The sequence below is a fragment of the Passer montanus genome, unplaced genomic scaffold, assembly GCF_014805655.1.
Source record: "Passer montanus isolate IOZ18808 unplaced genomic scaffold, ASM1480565v1 scaffold40, whole genome shotgun sequence".
Lineage (NCBI taxonomy): Eukaryota > Metazoa > Chordata > Aves > Passeriformes > Passeridae > Passer > Passer montanus.
The window spans coordinates 239309-245388 of NW_024368819.1; positions in this window are offsets into that span (position 1 = coordinate 239309).

Genomic DNA, 6080 nt, shown 5'->3' on the forward strand with positions numbered 1-6080 from the left:
CACCATAAGATGAGAGAAAAAAATGTCAAAAGTTTGCTCTCCCATATATCATTAAAATGACTTATCTTACATCACCATATGGCAGGTAGCCTATCTAAATGTGTGGCAACAGCTGGACAATGCATGGATGCTCCTGGAGTGTGAAAAGCTGGAGTGTCACCCAAGTAAGTGTGTCAATGGCACTTTAGGGACATGCTTCATCACATGCAACTTCCTAGCCAAGTCACTGGAGCCCTGAAGGGGCAGCAAAGATGGTCCACAGCCCTTATTTGTATAAACAGCTCTTCCTCAGGCAGGGAGGTTGTGCCAGCTGAATGAGAAGTCCTGCACAGCTCAGGTGGTGAATTTTGTTGCATTTGCACCAGAAAAAGCTGAATGCACAGAGATACCTACCATGAATTCACTGAGCTGATCCTCCACCCCCACCAGAGCACTGTCAGCTGTGGCTGCCAGCAGCAGCCACGTCATTGTCACTGGTTTAGATGCCGTCAGCTAGGGCAAAGCACAAGTGGAAGTTATTTTTTAAAATTTTACTCTATTTTATTTTAATTTAATATTTTATTTCCTCCTTGTGAAGCAACACTTGGTGAACTCACCCCTTTTGTTACAGTCAAAATTTTTTGTGTTTACTGTCAGGCTCAGGGAGTCCAGGAATGTGGCAAAAGTAAGGAAATCACAAGGGATTTACATCAAGGCTATTGCAGCTAGCTGGGTGAAATGGTACAAAATGTTTTGTTTGGCTTTAGCCAGCAGAACCTTCTTTGGAATAGGCAAAAATAGGCAGAGACAACATTTTAGTGCTAATCAATAGAGCCAATCCTCATGTACCACATCGAGCACAAGGACATCAGGAAGCAGAGCTGCTTTGGTCTTACAAAGTATTCATGCTGTGTAACGTGCATTAAATCACTCTGGGAACCCAAGCAAAGACAAGTTTGTGCTCTGGGGTGGTGCATCTCCAGCCAGCACAAAAGTGGGGAAACCTCTGCATTGTACCAAGCCTTACCCTGTAGACATCCTTGTGTACCAGTCAGATCAAAATCCAGCACCAGTTTGTGCTCCTACCACAGCAAGCAAAGTAGTCCAGTGCTGCTGCTTCATCCTGAATGGAAAGAGACATAGAAAATCAAGATTAGAAACATGAAAAATTCATAGGAGAGCACCTGGCTCCCAGAAGTTCCCTTGCTTTGACACTGAGCTTTATGCTTGTTAAATTTTCACCATCAAAGAGCAAAATACAAGCCACCAGACATCAATTCATTTACTATTTTAGTCAATCATATTCTTTCTGGTAGCTCTTCACAGGTGCTTACCAAATGGTGATTCTGAGAAGCAACCCCTGCTTCACTAATTGAGCACTGATAATTTTTAGGAACTGTGCCTAATGTAAGTACAGAATTGTTACCCCTTCCTCTTCTGGGGATGCAAGACTCAGGAACAAAAAATGCTTCAAAAATCTCTTTAAAATGGAGCAGCTGTAAGATAGGGAGACAGTCTGGGTGTCTGGATACAGCTGTCCCCACAGATGACAGTTCAGGGTGTAAGCAAAGGTCAGAGCTGGCTAAGGGCATGGTTTGTGTCCCTGGGAGAGGAAGGCTCTTGGCTTCCTCAGCCGGACAAGCTGCCCCAGGGTTATTCTGTGTGAGCAGTCCTGAGAGCATTCCACTGACAGGTAGCCAGGGCCTCTTACCCCTGCAGGCCATGTGGGTCAGTCCTCTTTTCTCTCCATCACCCCAATGTGCTGCTCACTCTGTATCCACCTTTCCTGAGCCAGGAAGCTGTTTGGGCTTCTTTCCAAGCACTTGACCTTGCACAGGGCACAGGCAATGTGTGCAGCACATCCATATGTCACTGGAGGTGTCCAACTCTTCCAAAGAGACTGACAATTCAGCAACCTGCCAGCAAAAGGAAGGCATTTCAGAACTGCAGTAATTTTATTCTACAGCTCCAAAGAAGCAAAGGCATCCCTGCATGGGGAAGTGAAAGTGCTATTGCAGGGTCTTGAGCAACAAACGGTGTCTATTGTTTATGCAGAGAAAAGTGGCATGAACCAGAGAGAGGAAGTACTGACTAGACTGAGTGGTTACCCTGTCCATCCAAGCAGGAATGCGATAACCAAAGAAACCATAGAGGTAAAAAAGCAACCACCCCCCACCGAGGGCCCCATACCTGGGTAAAAGCTGTGACAATGGGAATTTTATCTCTGCTGTGGCTGCACTAGTGCAAACAAGTGTAGTGGCTCTTATCTGCTGCTGTATCTCTGCTGCATTCACATCTGAAAAATCCCACAGGATAACCTGCCAGGTTGCCCTTTTATCCTTTTAACAGAGGTTAATCACATACCCTGTATATAACAAAGAAAAAGAACAAAGCATGCAAAGTCAAAAAATACACATAGCGGAAAATGCCAAGATGAAAGTTGCAAAAGCAGACTGATTTTGTCCCCTGTGCCTCACTTGTTGTGATAAGGACTTTTATTTTCCATCCATTGATTCATTTTCTGGTGGGCCCTCAGCCTCCCTGGGTGCACTGAGCAGGCTGAGCTCAGGCTCTGCTTTCCTCCCACTCAGCCAGGGAGCCCAGGCCGTGCCCAGAGCAGCCCCTCAGCTCTTAATTCCTCTGCTAAAGCTGCCTTGTTTTCTTCTGAGTGTTTTTCATTGCCTCAGGGAAAGTGCAGCGCTGCCATGTGAGGTGAGCAGCTGCTGTGCTGTGCTGCAGGGGCAGAGCACCGATGTGCAGACAGCTTTTGGCCAGATATGTTCCAGCCATGTACTTAGTTAGGGACCATTTACAATGCTTACGACCACATTTCACAGATAATGCAATTTTATTTGGCACTCGGTTCTGGTTTTGGGAATTTATGGATCGTGTACTTGGACTGATTGCAGTTGGGTTTCCCCTGGCATGGGACCATTTAAAAATAATGCTTTTCAGTTGCAATCAAAGGATTTTTTTTTCCCCCAGAAGTACTCACTAGACCAAGTTTGCTTAGAGAATTAAACTCAGAGTTATTTGGAGTCTGATGCCAAGTAGCAAGTGGCAAGTAGCAGTAAGTGCTGTCCAGCCTAGAGGAGAGCATGGACAAACTGAAAAGAAAATAAAAAAAAATTTCTAGTTCAGTTTGTCCAGGTATGCCAGTGTTTTCACCATCCCTCTGCAACCGAGGCAGTGTTACCTTCCAGCAGGAGGGTGATCAGTGCACTTCTTTTTTAAACTGCTGAGACTAAATTCCAAAGGAGGAACAAAAACTCTGCAAGTGTAATGCTTTAGGATTGTAAGACACCTTCCCTGCCACAGTGAACTAATAATGTAATTTAAATTACAGTAAAGGATGTAAGAAAGACAAGGCACAAAAGGAAGAGGAGATAAAAATGTCCTAGTAACAACATGTTCTTCCAAACTATGAGCATAATCATGTGATTTAAATTTCTACCAGATTTGGGGAATTTTTTTCATGTCATTGTTCTCCTCCTTCTGCAATTATGTGGTTGCATTTGACTGCGTGGTGGCAAGCAAATAACACTAATTGTTATTCTGATTGGAGGGTAGTGGACTGAAACCATGAATTCTGTTTATCAGCTCCAGGTAATAAAAATTGTATGAAAAGTTCTATTTCAGGCAGCTTTAGCATCTTTCTTCTCTCTCTCTCTTTTTATCCAAAAGAAGCAGGTCTGACAAGCAACATGACAGTGAAATCCTTCTGCTGAGTCTGCTGCTCAAACTTACATAATTGGGGTGTATTTCCATATTCCTTCCCTCCTTTCCTGCACTCGAGGCACAGACAGAGGGAATGTCTGCTCCAAGGCTGCTCACAGCAGCTGAGTGGAAGTTACAATGTTTCAACTTAAATTTTAAAATATCTTAACATCTCCACGGCGGGATAATTAAACACTTACTAAGTCAGCAAAGCAGGGTCTGCTGCCCAGGGACACTGGAGCCCATACGCTGCACAGAAGCAGGGTGAAACTCTTCTGTTTCAGGGAACACTGAGTAAATAAGAATTTGGTCAAACAGTATGTCATTTAGAAAAGCAGTTCTAAAAACATGCAGGAAAGAAAATGTAATTAATAAAGAAAACCTGATTATTGCAGTATTTTAATGCAATTTTCTGGCTCCGGTACATTCCGTGATTTCTCAGGCTGTTATTTTTTTGCAGTGTTATGGTGAAACTGTCTGTTAAAATCCCAGGGCCTTATCACACAAAACTAATTTACTAGAAATGTCATCTGGCACGTAAGCATTTTTGTCCATAGCAGAAATTTCAGTGGTGTGTTTGGAAAGAAGTGCCAAGAAAAGAAAGCTTCGTGCTCACAGATGGCATGTTCCTCTTTGCCTGTTTCAACCACAAGAGATGCGTGCACAGCTCCAGCCCTGTGGGCTGTGTGCTCTCAGAGTTGCAGGGGGTTTTTTTAATAAAAAATAAAAATAGGTACAAGTATAAGAAATACTGAAAGGAAAACACAAACTAAAAAACAAAGACCAAAGAGAAAACAAGGTGGTGAGAAAAACAGCAAGCTGAGTTAAATCAGATGTATGTGCTTGCAGAGATGATGAGACGAGCTGAGAGATGGAAATTCAGATCATGCCAGGCAGAATTGGGAAACTGAACCTCCTCCAACTTCTCTATTACTGTGTTCCAGGATAACTGAAAGTGAGTAAACAGCACACCATTTGCTTTCCTACAAGCACCATTTCAGGTTGAACAACATTTTATCTGACACAAGTGGAGGGGTTTTACTTTTTCCCCACACACACAGCAAAGGAAGAAGAAAATAATATTTATTTTGGCTGTCTTCTGAATTATTTCCCTCCCTCTTATTTGGCTGCTCAACTGAAAAAGCAATCCTATATCCATTCTCCATTGATCTGCTTCCAGCACGGTTCCACTCCACACCCCTTTGGGTTTGGCAGCCACAGAAATGAATTCAGCTAGGAAGTCCTAAAAGACTACATGGGAAGTCTACTCACTCTGCTTCCATGGATGAGGAAGCCTTCTCTTGGACTAAGTGGTGAGACACAGACTGTGTTTTGCAAGGTGGTTTGCAAGACGTGTAGAAAATTGGCCAAGAGGCTGCACTCAGAGGGTCGTGGCCAATGTTTTTAACTCAGGGTGGCAGCCTGTTTCAAGTGGGGTCTCTGAGATTGCCACTGGGCTCCACACTGTCCATCTTCACAAGGATTTGGGTGATGGATTTGAAAGCAACTTTACCCAGGCTGCTGATACCACTAAAGGGAGTGGTGAGGAAAGAACGAAGGAGTTCCATCTTATCTCCCTGGAGGAGAGAAGGCTTGGAGGCAGGATGCTAATCTCAATATACCAGAGTGCTACAAAGAGGGTGGAGGCTCTCCTCACAAAGGACCACACGGAGAAAACAAGGCACAACATACATTTTGTTATGGTGAGATCAACCAATGACTGAAACACAGGCGTGTAGTGGTAAGGTCCCTGTCACAGGAGGTTTCCAAGCTGCTCGATAAGCTCATCTAGTCTCCCTCACACAAAAGTTGGACCAATGATCTTGCCAGCTCCCTTCCAGCCTGGGCTGTTCCATGGTTCTGATTCTGTGCAGACTGGCAGGGGCTTCTGCAGCCATCCCCACCAGCATGGCCCTGAGGGAGGAACCAGCGCAGCCGCACCATTTGCCAGGGGCAGACCCGCATGCCCACAGTGCCGGCTGCCCGCAGCTCTCCAGCTCGCCGGGCCCACACAGAACTGAGGCCGCTGCTGCTTCTCACCCGCGGGACACCGGACCCCGCCGGCTCCCGTGAACCGGCTCCTTGCCCGGGGCCGCGGGTGGTGAGGAGCGGTCTCACCGAGGCCTCCGTGACCTTGCTAACTCACGGCTGCCGTGGCCCTCGCAGCCGGGGCACACCGGCCGCGCCGCTCTTGGCGGACCGCAGCGCCGGGCTCCGCGTCCCGCGCTGCCCCATCAGCCCGTGGCTCCAGGAAGGAGACAAAGGCGGCGGGGGCAGCGGGAGGCGGTGATGGGCAGGGAAGAGGCCCCGGGGCCAGGGCGCAGGGCGGGCATCGGGAGACCCTCGGAGCGTCTCCGCCGCCTCCCCCCGACCGAGCCCTCAGG